This window comes from Oryzias melastigma, linkage group LG10 (assembly GCF_002922805.2).
Source record: "Oryzias melastigma strain HK-1 linkage group LG10, ASM292280v2, whole genome shotgun sequence".
NCBI classification, from domain to species: Eukaryota; Metazoa; Chordata; class Actinopteri; order Beloniformes; family Adrianichthyidae; genus Oryzias; species Oryzias melastigma.
In genome coordinates this window covers 630182-642726 of record NC_050521.1, presented here as the reverse complement: position 1 = coordinate 642726, position 12545 = coordinate 630182, and the positions used below count along the sequence as shown (strand labels likewise).

General features: G+C 40.2%; 1 long non-coding RNA gene across 1 annotated transcript; it reads left to right on the top strand.

Annotated features, from left to right (window-relative positions):
* The first annotated feature begins 1270 nt into the window (after positions 1-1270).
* On the top strand, positions 1271-12135 carry LOC112153614. The gene is made up of 2 exons (XR_002920519.2): positions 1271-1527; positions 11686-12135. It is a non-coding gene; the product is annotated as an uncharacterized LOC112153614 (long non-coding RNA).
* The last annotated feature ends 410 nt before the right edge of the window (positions 12136-12545 follow it).

The window sequence follows — 12545 nt, the reverse complement described above, 5'->3', positions numbered from 1 at the left end:
TAAACTGCATTTTTGTTATAGAGAAATTATTTGGGATTTTTGAAGTGGAGATGCATCAACTCAGTGGGAATTTAGCTAAAATGCTTGTAAAATACAGTTCATAAAAGCACACATGATCTGTGTAATTAATATCACATTGTTTTATAAATGACTTGAAATGACTTGAAACATTAATAGTAGGACTTGTGACTCGACTTGAGACTTGTTGGTCTTGACTTGTGACTCGACTTGGGACTTGAGTGCTTTTGACTTGGGACTTGACTCGGACTTGAGGACGAAGACTTGGGACTTGACTCGGACTTGCAAAGCAATGACTTGGTCCCACCTCTGGTATTTAATAATCTTATCTGTTCAAAATGCTAAATGGAACAAGTTTAAATGAAGGCAATTCCTCCTAATAATACATGATTATATGCAAATTATATTTTAAGTAGCATTATACACCAAAGGATATGATAAATCATTCTTAAATATTACAAAACACTAATTTTTTTAGACGTGGTTGTCATTGATATGAAGTTTGCTCATAGGCAGGTGGCTAAATGAAGCAGAGCGGAATTTTCCTTTCTGGGGTTAGGACGAAGAACCACACTGGTTCTTCAGGTTTCTATGAGTTTTTTTTTTTTTTTTTTTTCCAAAATCACATTGAGAGGAAAAAAAAAAAAAATCCAAAACTACATCAGCTTTTACACATTCAGCTTTAAATCGTTCAGACTTTATCAACCACAGAAAGACTCAGAATTTTGACTAAAATCTGAATGAGTCATAAAAATGAAGAAATTCTGGTATCGTTTGAGGATACAAAAATCCTTCAGCTGCAATACTGCTGCCGCTTTCCTCAGGTCCGTGTGATCTTGTTTACAGTTTTCATTTCCTGAAGCCACCATGTGATTTATTGTGATTCATTTACTTGGATCCACAAAGAAGCCAAATATGTGATCCTGCTGTAAAGATGCTGTATTGTGATGGTGACTCCTGTAAAGCTGGAGTCTGACAGTGCAGGAGACATGAAGTTTGAGTTAAACACAGATTTTTCTGGGAAACTAATGATGTGGAGAACAAATAAACACGGTCAAACATCAATCAAACACTGTGAGCCTCCAGGCTGCTTTATTTAGACGCTGCATGCATGTGTGTCACACTGACTCTCAGCGTCAATACTTTTATAATGTTTACTCCGTTGGCACGTGTAGATTTTCTTTAAATGGTGCTGGGACAACCTAAAAACTTGCAGCACCTGTACGAGTCAACTCCCATACATCTGCATGTGACTAGTGCACATGTATCAAGGTCAAGGCCCAGGGGCCAGATCCGGCCCTCTGGGTAATTATATATGGCCCACCAGATCATTATATTTTATTGTCAATAACCTGATGTTATGGTGCGCTGGTAACATATTGAAGTAACACTACATTTATGGAGGCTGAGAGTGTATTTATAATTATGTATGACTTTCTTTACAGAACACACAGTTTTACATCACAAGAGTGTCATCATCCTATGGGGTCAAACCAGGATCAACTTAAAGTGAGTGAAAAATAGACATTGTAACTGATTTTTTTTAGGAAAAATTGAAAACAAGACATTGTAAATAAAAAAAATGAAATTTGAAAAAAATATTAAAGAAAAAAAAAACTGAAAACTTGAAATAAGCCCCTGAAAATGTGAAAAAAAAATTGGGAAAAAAAAAAACCACAACCAGAAACTCATTTTATTTTTATTTTCAGGCTTTACTTGGTTTGTTCGGCAGCATGTCCATATTTATATAATTTTAAAATATTTTTTATAGAAATCAAAGTCTTTTGGGATATTTTGAAGTGTAATTTTATACATAAAATTACATAATAACCAAGAAATTTGAGTTTTCTTTTTAACGTTGAGCTTATTTTTAACTTGTATAATTTTGACAAAATATATTTTTATGCAGGGGAAAATTTTGAAAGTAAATTAGGTTTAAGTTAATTTATTATTGAATAATATTCGTGCTTGTTTTTATTCATATTTATATTAAAAAGTTACGTTTTTAAAGTTTTAGTGTGTTCAATAAATGTTTGTCCTGTTCGGCCCACGATATAAGGTGTGTTTTGGATTTTGGCCCCCTGTGCAATTGAGTTTGCCCCCCCTGGACTAAGGCCTTAATTTCTTTATTGTAGTTTGGAGTTTAGGACCTTGTTTTGTTTTCTTTACATCTCCTTTATTTGGGCTCCATCCTAAAAAAACACATCTTTCCGTTCTGAAAAAAAAGCATGTGATCTTTCCAACTTGGGGAAAAAATCAAACTCCATACACTGCCTCTTACTTTAATTATTCAACAAGAGTAGTGAAAGAAAAACATAATTTCCAATTACAAGATCCTGCTCCCCAAGAATTTGTAAAATTCTATATATCTGTGTATTCATCATCTAAAGCACCCTTAGTCCTGTGCACGGTAATAGGGATCCTGAAGTCTAACCAGCTATTCTTGGGCAAAAGCAGGGTGCACCATAAGGAGTTCCTTCTGAACTTTTCTTTTTTGCCTGTATTTTGTTGTAAACTTAGTACAATAATTGACACGAAACACAGAAATCATGACAGGCCTCATTTAGACTGTAAGCTGTCCCCGGCGCTCGCCTGAACCAGCTGTATGACATGCTGCCACACTGATAACCTGCAGAGGTAAACACCATGCAGGCTTCAGGGGGGAGCAAGCAGTGAAAAATTCTCTGCTCTGCTTTTGGTGGCAGTGCAGCCGAAGAGGCGCGCAGGCGGGTGGCGGGGGGGTCACCTCAGCTGGTTGGGGGAGTCTTACTTATCTGCCAAAAAAGCCAATGAGACAGGAGGCTCATGGGAAAATAAGAGGTAAAGTCAAGGATGGGGGCAGCAAACAGAGGATGGGGGAGTGAAATGAAACACATTAAAGGACCCGGGGGTGGGGGGCCTGTGGACCAGGACAGGCATGTCAGCTACATCACATGTAATCACTCCTCCTGAAACTGAAGCTGGCCACCCTCGTCGCTCTTTTCCAGCACTCCCCCCTGCTGCTGACAGTTCTGACAGGAGAAACACAGGAAAGAAGGGGGGCACCTATAACATATATTGTTGAGGAAAGAAAACACACTGAGGCACAGGATTAGGAAGGGCTAGGGGTGGGAGCTCCTGCACAGGTTGATGCATGGCGGTGGCAGAGACATGAATAAAAACGAGTGTCAGGGTTATTTCTGCCCCCCCCCCCCCAAACAGGAAACACACATGCTCTCTATCAGGTCCATTTGAAGAGATTGATTCTGCCTCACAGCACTTGGGGGGTAGAGGTTGAGGCGGTGGATTCAATGCTTGGCGAAGCCATCACAGGTTTGAGAGATATTTAATTTTTCAAATGATTTGAGCCTGATCTAGGTCAATTAGACAGCAGAGGAAAGGAGCAGGGGGGGAGACTTTGAACCATCAGGGAGCTTATATGAGGCACTTTGTGCTGGAAATGACTCGGGGTGCACGTGTGCATGCACATGTCTGGGTTACTGATAGGTTTGATCTCCGTTTCAGTAAACTTGTGAGCAGGATGAGCTACATTTATGTGGAAACTGAGCTCAAAAGGAAAGCATGATTCCAGACTTTAACATCATCATGATACCGTCAGAGAAGTGAGAGTTGCGTCAAAATCTGAAACAGAATAAATTCCTTTTGCTTTGTTTTGGTGAAGTGTGTTTGTGCTGCTGATTGATGAGAGAAAAGGAAGCTTCCTTTTCACCAGCACCTTGTTTTCAGAGAGGATCTTCATAGTGTTTATCAAAGACAAAAGCTTTGGCAGCAATTGAATATTAAATTTGAAGAAACAAGCACTATAAACAGCCGTGATTAAAGCTGAGTGTTTAAAAAAAGTCATATCCGATTGAGATTAAAACATTTTCCCTTCATAAATCAACAAATAAATCAATAAAATATCATTTATGGTGTTTAGTTAGTGTATTTTCTGTACTATAAGGCACACCTCAAAGTTTTATTTATTTATAGATATATATTTTTTTTCAAAAAATAACAGGGCACCTTTCAATCTGGAGCGCCTTATATATTATTTTGGGCTGATTTTGAGAGGTAAACATTGCACTTTTTTTTAAGAGTTTCATACTAGGCTTGGTGTTACTGGAAGTAGGCTAATGTGGCTAATATGCATAGCGGTGTTGGACTGTTTTTTTTTTTTTTTTTTAACGTATTACTCTGAGGTTGGGAGTGAGCGTACACAGTTTGTTTATTACACGTTGCAAATAAGGTTAAGAGTTACGAATAGAGTTAGGAATAAACTAACATATCTAGCGATTCTAAGATGGCTGACCTGTAGCCTGTTACGTTGATCACAATCGATCGCGGCGGGTAGATCGCGGGCTGTCATACATGAATAAAGAAAAAAACATGTTTTAAATTGCCATCAGCGAATCACCAAGAGTTCGTCTCTTGATTGACACCCAGAACGTATTTTGGGTGTGCCCTATAGTGCAGAAGACATGAAGGACCGTTGTATTTAATCTTTTAAATACACAATTTCAACTGTTTCTCTACAGAACAGGATTCATGATCTAACCAAACTCTGAACATGATAAGGAGCCTCACCATCTCTTATCAAAAAGATAGAAGCTGCTTCAACCACTAAGGGCAGACCACAGGTGTTGTAGTTGCAGAGCTGTCTGGACATCCGCCTCTCGGGGTCAAAGTTTTCAAACAGTCCTCATATGGGTTTAGGTGGCAAAAACAATCTAAATGCTGTGTGGATTTGTATTATTACTTTTATGACAGGTATTATCAGAGATTTTGTTTGTCAACAAACCTGATGCAGAAATGATGTGCTGTAAATAATAATATTAGTATTTTGCCAGAAACACATTTCCTGTTTGCCACGGCAGAATGACTCACAGTGGCTTTAATAACTGCTTTTATGTGGAACATTTTCATTTCCCTTCCAGGATCAACAAACTATTTTTGAACTGAAGGGAATCAAGTCTATTAAACCCTAACGATCTCAGCATGTGGTCTGTTTTGGTTTACCCAAGCTCTTCGTGATGGTGATAAGCAAGGCTTTCAGCTGCTGTGTAAAACCCTCACTGCCCTTTCACTGCTCATGCTAATGTGCAACAGGGCACAAGAAAGTAGCCATGGATAAGGTCTACATGGATCCAGGGCTCAAGTTCTGCAGAGGATCTGGGCATTTACAGATATCCAGGAATAAGAAGTACGTGCAGCAGATTTGGGTGATCGGGGACAGTCATAGAAACGTTTCCAGATATGTGAACCAAGAGAGATATGAAAATGTTTAGGAGAAGTGGTTGTAGTTTTCTGATGTTGGTTGTTTAAAAAGGTGACTGAGAAATTGAGGAGAAGTGTTCTTATGTTTACTTTTGTAAGAGGAGCATTGACATAAAGACTTGTAGAAACTAAATAGGGATACAAAAAGCTGACGAGTCACAAAATGAAGTTATGGGAAAGAGTAGTGGAAGGTGTGAAGACACAAGTAAACATTTGTGAACAACTGTTTGGAGCTGCGTTGTGTCTTTGTAGATCAAGAGAAAGTCTGTGAGAGGATACAGAGAGAGGAGGTGTGGTTTGGAGGAAGACGCCTGGAGTGACAGAGAGGAATATTGGAGTTGTTGGGGACATGTATGAGAGCTGGAAGACAGTAGAAAGATGTTCTGTAGGAGCGACAGAGGAGTTTAAGGTGGAGATGGGAGTGCACCAAGGATCAGCTTTGAGCTCCTTCTTGTTTGCTGTGAGGATGGACAGACTGAAAGATGGGGTTGTAGACTGAGAACATTGTGATCGAAAGTGAAAGCAAGGAGCAGGTGGAAGAACATCTAGAAAGGTGGGAGTTTCTTTAAGAAAGATCAGCTGCAGTAAGACAGAGTATCTGTGTGTAAATGAGAGGAAGTCAAGTGGAACGATGAGGTTACAGGGAGTGGAGGTTGAGGTTCTCTTTGGGGAGTGATGACACAGAAACTGTTCTTTATGATTTTTTAACAATTAGATTTTGAAGTTTCTACAGCTTGTATCTTCTTTTTATTTTCTAAAATATCTTTGGAAATTGCTTGGTAATGTTTTTCTATTGGCTCTGTATATTAGTTACGCTGTGTAAGGTTTGCATGATCAAGATAACCGGCTTTATGTATGATTCTTATGGTGTGTTTTTGCGTTATGATTGTAAAGATCAACCCATCATGGTGGGGTCTCTGGGAGCTCAGGTGTCCTGGTCCCGCGGAGCTCCCGGCTGTCTTACTCCACTCTCCTGATTTGATTCCTCATCTTTCCACTTGGCGTGAAATTTCATTAGTGCCTGCCCGGATGCCTGCTGCAGCAGCTTATCAATAGTGATCGCCTGCCATAATTACAGCCTAATGTTTGAACGGAACAGCCTTTGAATGATATTTTATCTATATTTATGCCGGCGCTGATTTCATAAGCTCCTCATTTTAAGGTCACAGGAAGACGTTAAGCAGAGATATAAATTATGATAAAACAGTGAATGAAACTTAGCGTGCTGACCTTTCTGTCGTCCTTCATTCTACACTATGCTGCTATATGAGGTAGAGACAGAACCATAGTGGACATCAGTGCTTCATGTCTCTGCAAGTCTTCTGAATTTTTCAGTTTTCTCTTCATAAAGTCCTTCATAAATACATAACTTCACATGTTTGCGTTTCTATCTCAGAGGAAGAATCTCCAGACAGCCTCACCTGCGTGTTCTGGAAATGTCAGAGGGAAGCTAAAAAAAAAGAGCAAACTCTGCATATGAAAGTGGGTTTTGGACCAGCAGACCCCCAAAGTACAAAATACATATATGTACAGTTGAGGGTGAAATGTTTAACCCTTTAACACCGGAGCTTTAGCTCCAGTGTTTACATTCTTTTGACTACTGTAACTCAATAGTTTACGCAACTAATGTAACTCCAGCAGATTCAGAAGCAAAGAAAAACAGCTTTGTGCCAATATATGATACTTTACAGTAGTAAAGTGCTTACTGCAGTGAAAGAGTTCCCTGATGCCACTCATCAGACTCTCATCTGCTAATCAAACACATGACACTTCAGCACTGCACAGGGCCTCGCTCAGTGTGAAGTATTGTTTGTGCCACTCTGCCTGCATTACTGAGCGTTTCTATCTGGACCTGATCTTCTGTTTCTGACTCTGCTTTATCTCTGATTGTCTGCCGCCCGTCCTGACCCTCGCCTGGATCCTGACAATTCTAGTCTCTACTTGGATGATCCCATGCTCATGATTGACCTCTACCTCTCTGAAACTGATTTACCTTTATGGACTTTTAGCTGTGCTTAGTTTCTGTCTGAGCTAAAAAACCTGCTGCACGTGGAACCGGCTGTCTGCCTGTTTGTAACACAAAGAGCAGTTCTGAACCTTCCATATGAGAAGAACAAGGCAAGATTTTACTACGTCACCCAAATTGGTGTCACAAGAGCCCCAATCTGGAACCATGCCTGTGGTTGGAGCTTGCACAGAAGCACCTGGTGACTGGGTTTTGGTAGGACCACCCCGGGTCCAGCCACAAAAATTGAAGTAGGATCACTCTCTCATAACCACATCACCAGCTGTCCAACCCTCAGGCATGCAACTTGGAACTGTTAGGATTCTGATTGGATTATTTTCTAATTTGTAACAGTCAGGCTTCAAGGACGGAGCACACACTTATCACTTGAACAGCACTGATGGGCTCCATGCGCGAATCAAAGATTTTAAGGGGTTAAAAAGAGTGGAAATTGTATACTACGTGTCTGTGCCTCATTTACTTCACCCTTACTTACCCTCACGTGTTAAGTGCTTGCTATGACGTGTCGCCTGCAGCACGCCCGTAGAAAAAAAGTGCAGTGACATTTTAACAGTACACGTGTCAAAGTCAAAGCCCATGGGCCGGATCAGACCCACGGGGTAAATATATCTGGCCCTCCACAGCATTTTATATTATTATTATTAACAGCCCAATGTTATCTTGCTAATATATCAGTATGCAGAGAAAAGTTATTTAAGGTTTAAGTTGATTTATTCTGGAATAATATTCCTGTCTGTTTTTACTCATTTTTATTACAAAAAATGTTACATTTTAAAAGTTTGAACAATTTATTTCTTTTATGAGTTGTTTTGTAGGTTTTGGCCCCCTGTGCAATTGAATGTGACACCCCTGCTCTACAGGTTCACCAAGTGATCTACAGTTTTAATTTTTTCTGGGGGCCACCTGCAAGCCCTGAACAGGTTTGCCCATTTTGTGCCGTCAGACAGCCAGCATGCACCCATAAGGGCCAAATGTGATTGACATATAAGTGGCTAAATTACTATTTCTGACTGTCTAACACTTGGCGATTATAGAACTTTGTCTTTTGATCCACAGAACAGAGAGAGTGAAATCTGTGTTAACAGCTGTTTTATCGATATGATGCACACAGAGTCAGAGGTTAACTCAGTAAAGCAGATATCGAGGACAGTGGGGTGAACTGTCAGTTGTTATACTTTTGCTCATGGATGAGATCTGTCCCTAGGACCTTATTCTGATTTTAAAGCTCTCCAGCTTTAAAATGTCACCATGCAGTGTTGGTGTTGCTTGCATATGGATGAAATGCAGTGCAATGCCACTGAACATTACAAGTTTTCCAGGTTTAAGCAGCAGAAAATAGAAAACCTTCAAAAACAGGTTTCTCTTTCTCATGAATCTGTACTGTCCCTGATAGGGCAGAGTCCACTAAAGGTTGGATGGAAGAACAGATTAACAGACAGATATTTTTCTTATCTTGAAGGAAATGTCAGGTTTGTCTCCTGCCATCACAAACAGCCATTTAAAAACAATGAAAGAGTAAAACTGCATGAAAAACCAAGACACAAAAGTGGGAAGATAAACAACAAAAATGTGAAAGATTCCATCCATCATCACCTAAGCAGGGTGGGGGTCACTGGAGCGTATCCCAACTGTCACAGGGGGAAGGCACTGAGCAGCCTGGACAGGTTGCCAGTCCATCACAGGGCCACACACAGACACAGACCTGCACTCCCTCCTCAGGGAAAAGCAACAGTCACCACAGAATACACGGGCCATGTTTAGAGCACTCTGAGAAAAGTAACGTACACAAAGCAGGGGTCTTCTCACTGTGAGGTAACATGCTGACCAAGACCACACCCTGCAGCCCTTTAGAAGCTGCGTTTCCATTACACTTTTGCGCAAAACTTTTTCGAAATTTCTAGAATTTCGATAAAACAATGTTTCGAAAAAACAGCGTTTCCATTAAACCATGATTATGCGAAAAACTCGAAGTAATTCCCGCGATAAGTCATTAAAAAAACATGACGACGGATATAAACACTATTTTCATGTGCAGTAGATTCATTCACATTTCTGCCACGGAGCTAGCTCTCATCCTTCCCATTCAGAGAAGACGTCTACGTCTGATCCGAGCCTTGGAGCGGCAGGCTCCTTAAACGTGGGAGCGACGTAGAGTCAAACAGTTTTGGGAAATCGTGGTTGAAGAATTCACCGAAGAGCTGTGGATTCAGCATTTTCGCATGACACGCTCAACTTTTGATGAGCTGTGCGATGCTGTGGGACCTCTTGTGGCTCCCGCTGTGCGGTGCCCAAGGCAGCCAGTTGCTGTGAAAAAGCGCATTTGACCAGCTTTTCCTGCTTCCTGTCCGAAACGTCATATCCGGTTAATGGTCACGTGACTCGTTTGTTTCGAAAAAAGTGTTTCCATTACAGTTTTTCGAAAAACTACTGTTTCGATACGGCCCAAATACCACCTCCTCTAAGCGCAAAAACTTTATTTTTCGAAATTGTGGTGTTTCCATTAGGATAATTTAATATCGAAATTCCGTTTTTCGAAATTTCAGAGTTAATGGAAACACGACTAGAGATCCCAAAAAAATCATAAAGTTTCATTCATGTATTACAAAAGAAGTAAAGTGGGGCTCTTACAGAAAAACAACACTCAAATTCACTACTGGACCGGTTGTTCTCTCAACCCCCCACCCACCCTAAGAGGAGCATTAGGCAGTCAGATAGCCTTAGGAGCAAATGATTTCCTGAGTCTGTGAATGAACTCAACAGTCTGCATCTGAAAGAGTGACTGGAGAGGATGATGTGATTTGAATGCATTTGATTTGATGGAGTGACTCCTTCATGTAAGATTGAGCTTATCTATTGATCTGACTTCAGGATTTTGAGCAATGCTCTACTGTTTTTCTCAGCAGTAAATTAACTTTAGAGCACAATGCTGGAATATCAGGAAATGTTAAAACAACATACATTTCTTTATTTTTTTCAGCTCTAAAGTCTCCGGGTGTAAACTCCTTCAGAGGAAATCTTTGCGCACTGACGAACCGTAGATGATTCAATTTTAAAATCCCGTCACACCCAATACTAATACTCACCTCTGGTGGGTTTGATAGTCTTGTGCGCACATTTTATTTATTTTACTGCCCATTTTATCACTTTAGTAAACCAGCAGCAGTGGAAGATTATGAAGTTCATCACAGCCAGATGAAGTGACAAACAGAAATAAGCTAATGACTGAGACAATTAATACCACGGATGAGAGCGTCCCCCCCTCCTCTTATTACATTCCTTAAATATGAGTGTTTAATTAAGCAGCAATATTAATTAAGGCTTTATGATATTAAGATGTGTGGGTGAGGATTGGGAGGAGGGGGAGCCAGTGTGAGGCTGCTTAGGCTAAATGAGTTTAAGACAAATGACACGTAAGTGGATGTGCGCCACACTCTGCTCTCTGCTGCTGCGCCTAATGACACCAGGATTGTCAGCGTGATGAAGCAGGAGGATGATGAGGAGGACCATTCATTTTCAGCACAGTTAATATAATGTTAACGACCATGAGGGGGGCATGGGAGGGGGCTGCCTTTCCAGCGAAACCAAAGGCTTAGCTGGGTTTTATTTGTTCATGCTGCTTTCACGCAGAGACAAACACAGATAACCACTATTTTTAAATAAGCATAAATTCTTTTGAATATGTGTTTTTTTAAGTGAAGTGGTGTTCTGACAGATTCTTCTTCACTGCACCAGTGCTTGTAGAAATATTTCAGTAAGACAAACAGTCACAGAGTTTTGAGCTGCGGTAAAGTTCTCCTTCTTACCACTGTACACACACCTTGCTCAATACAGAAAAGACTGAAAAGGGTTTAGTTCAAAATTACTTTATTGATCCCCGAAGGGAAATTAAACGACGTGCTGCCGGGCTGATTGTGCACAATCAACCTGGCAGCAAATAGACACGTCGTCAATTTGATTCCCCTGGCATCCACACGGCAGAGCAGCAGAAGATAAACAGGTTTAATTGGATATCTTAGTTTCTTCTGAGAAAATAAACTCCAATTTCTCTGTAGCAAAACTCAAGCAGAAGTGTGTGTGAATGTTGCAGTTTGGCTTCAGAGCTGGTGGAGACACGTCTGAAGGCTGAGCAGTTCAAATTCAGCAGAGAAAAAAATCCTCATTTTTGTGTTTGAACTGTCAGAAGCTGCAGCCTCTCACTGATGTGCTTTGGAGGAAACAGGAATAAATCCAAGGATGTTATATAATACATTCACTGCTGTTTAACCAGTCGGTCAACTGAGAACCAATTCCCATTAACAAGGACAACCTAAGTGTGTAATAGAGTCAAGGTGTTTGATGAACCACAACACAGGATTAAAAAAATAAAAACATTTGAATTCTCCTAGGTTGACTTCAGAGGGTTGTGCTTCTGAAACAGGGACCTCCAAACCACTAGAAGGTGCAGAGACCCCGAGGAGACTGTGAGGATTGTGGACTTTGGTTTGGTTTTTGTCATTTATGTTATGGGTTTTGGTCATGTTCTGTTTTGAGTTGTCCTTCAGTCGCACCAGTTTCAAGTTTGTCAAGATTCACAGCTGTTTTCATTTCAGTGATTTAGTCTATTTAAGTGTCTGGTTTTCAGTTCTTCTTTGTTAGGTCATCTCTTCCCTTCACTTTTCTTTCTTTTATGCTTCTCCATGATTTTTGTCATGTGTCTGTAAATGTATTAAATATTCTGTTTCTGTCACCAAAGCCCAGTCTCCTGTATTTGGGTCCTACACCACGTATTCTTGACAGAAACATGACAAATGTAACAATGAATGTAGATGACAAATAAAACCTAAAAAGTCTCTTTACTCTTTGGTCACTTTAATTGAAGTTTAGGGTCAGACCATACAGAAGCAGTGATTTAGGTGGAGAACAAACAAGAGTAAGGCCAGCAAACCATAATGCAGAGAGAGCCAATCATCCACAAATTTAAAGGCAGAAATGTGATTGTGATTGGCAGAGAAGATCAGGTAGGGAATTTGACTGCAGGTTCAGAGCAAAGGCCTCGTGAATAATGAATGGCGTGTAGATGACGTGACAAATCAGCATACCTGCAAGTGAGGTTTTTTTTCCCAGATTTATTTTTAGTATTTTTTTTTTTTTTACATTCCATGTTTTCATTTCGTGTTGACATTTGGGAAAAAATTAGAACTAATTTTGGACGTCAGTCCATTTAATCAAAGAACTCTTCATTGTGTAGCAGTCCACCCTTGGAAAA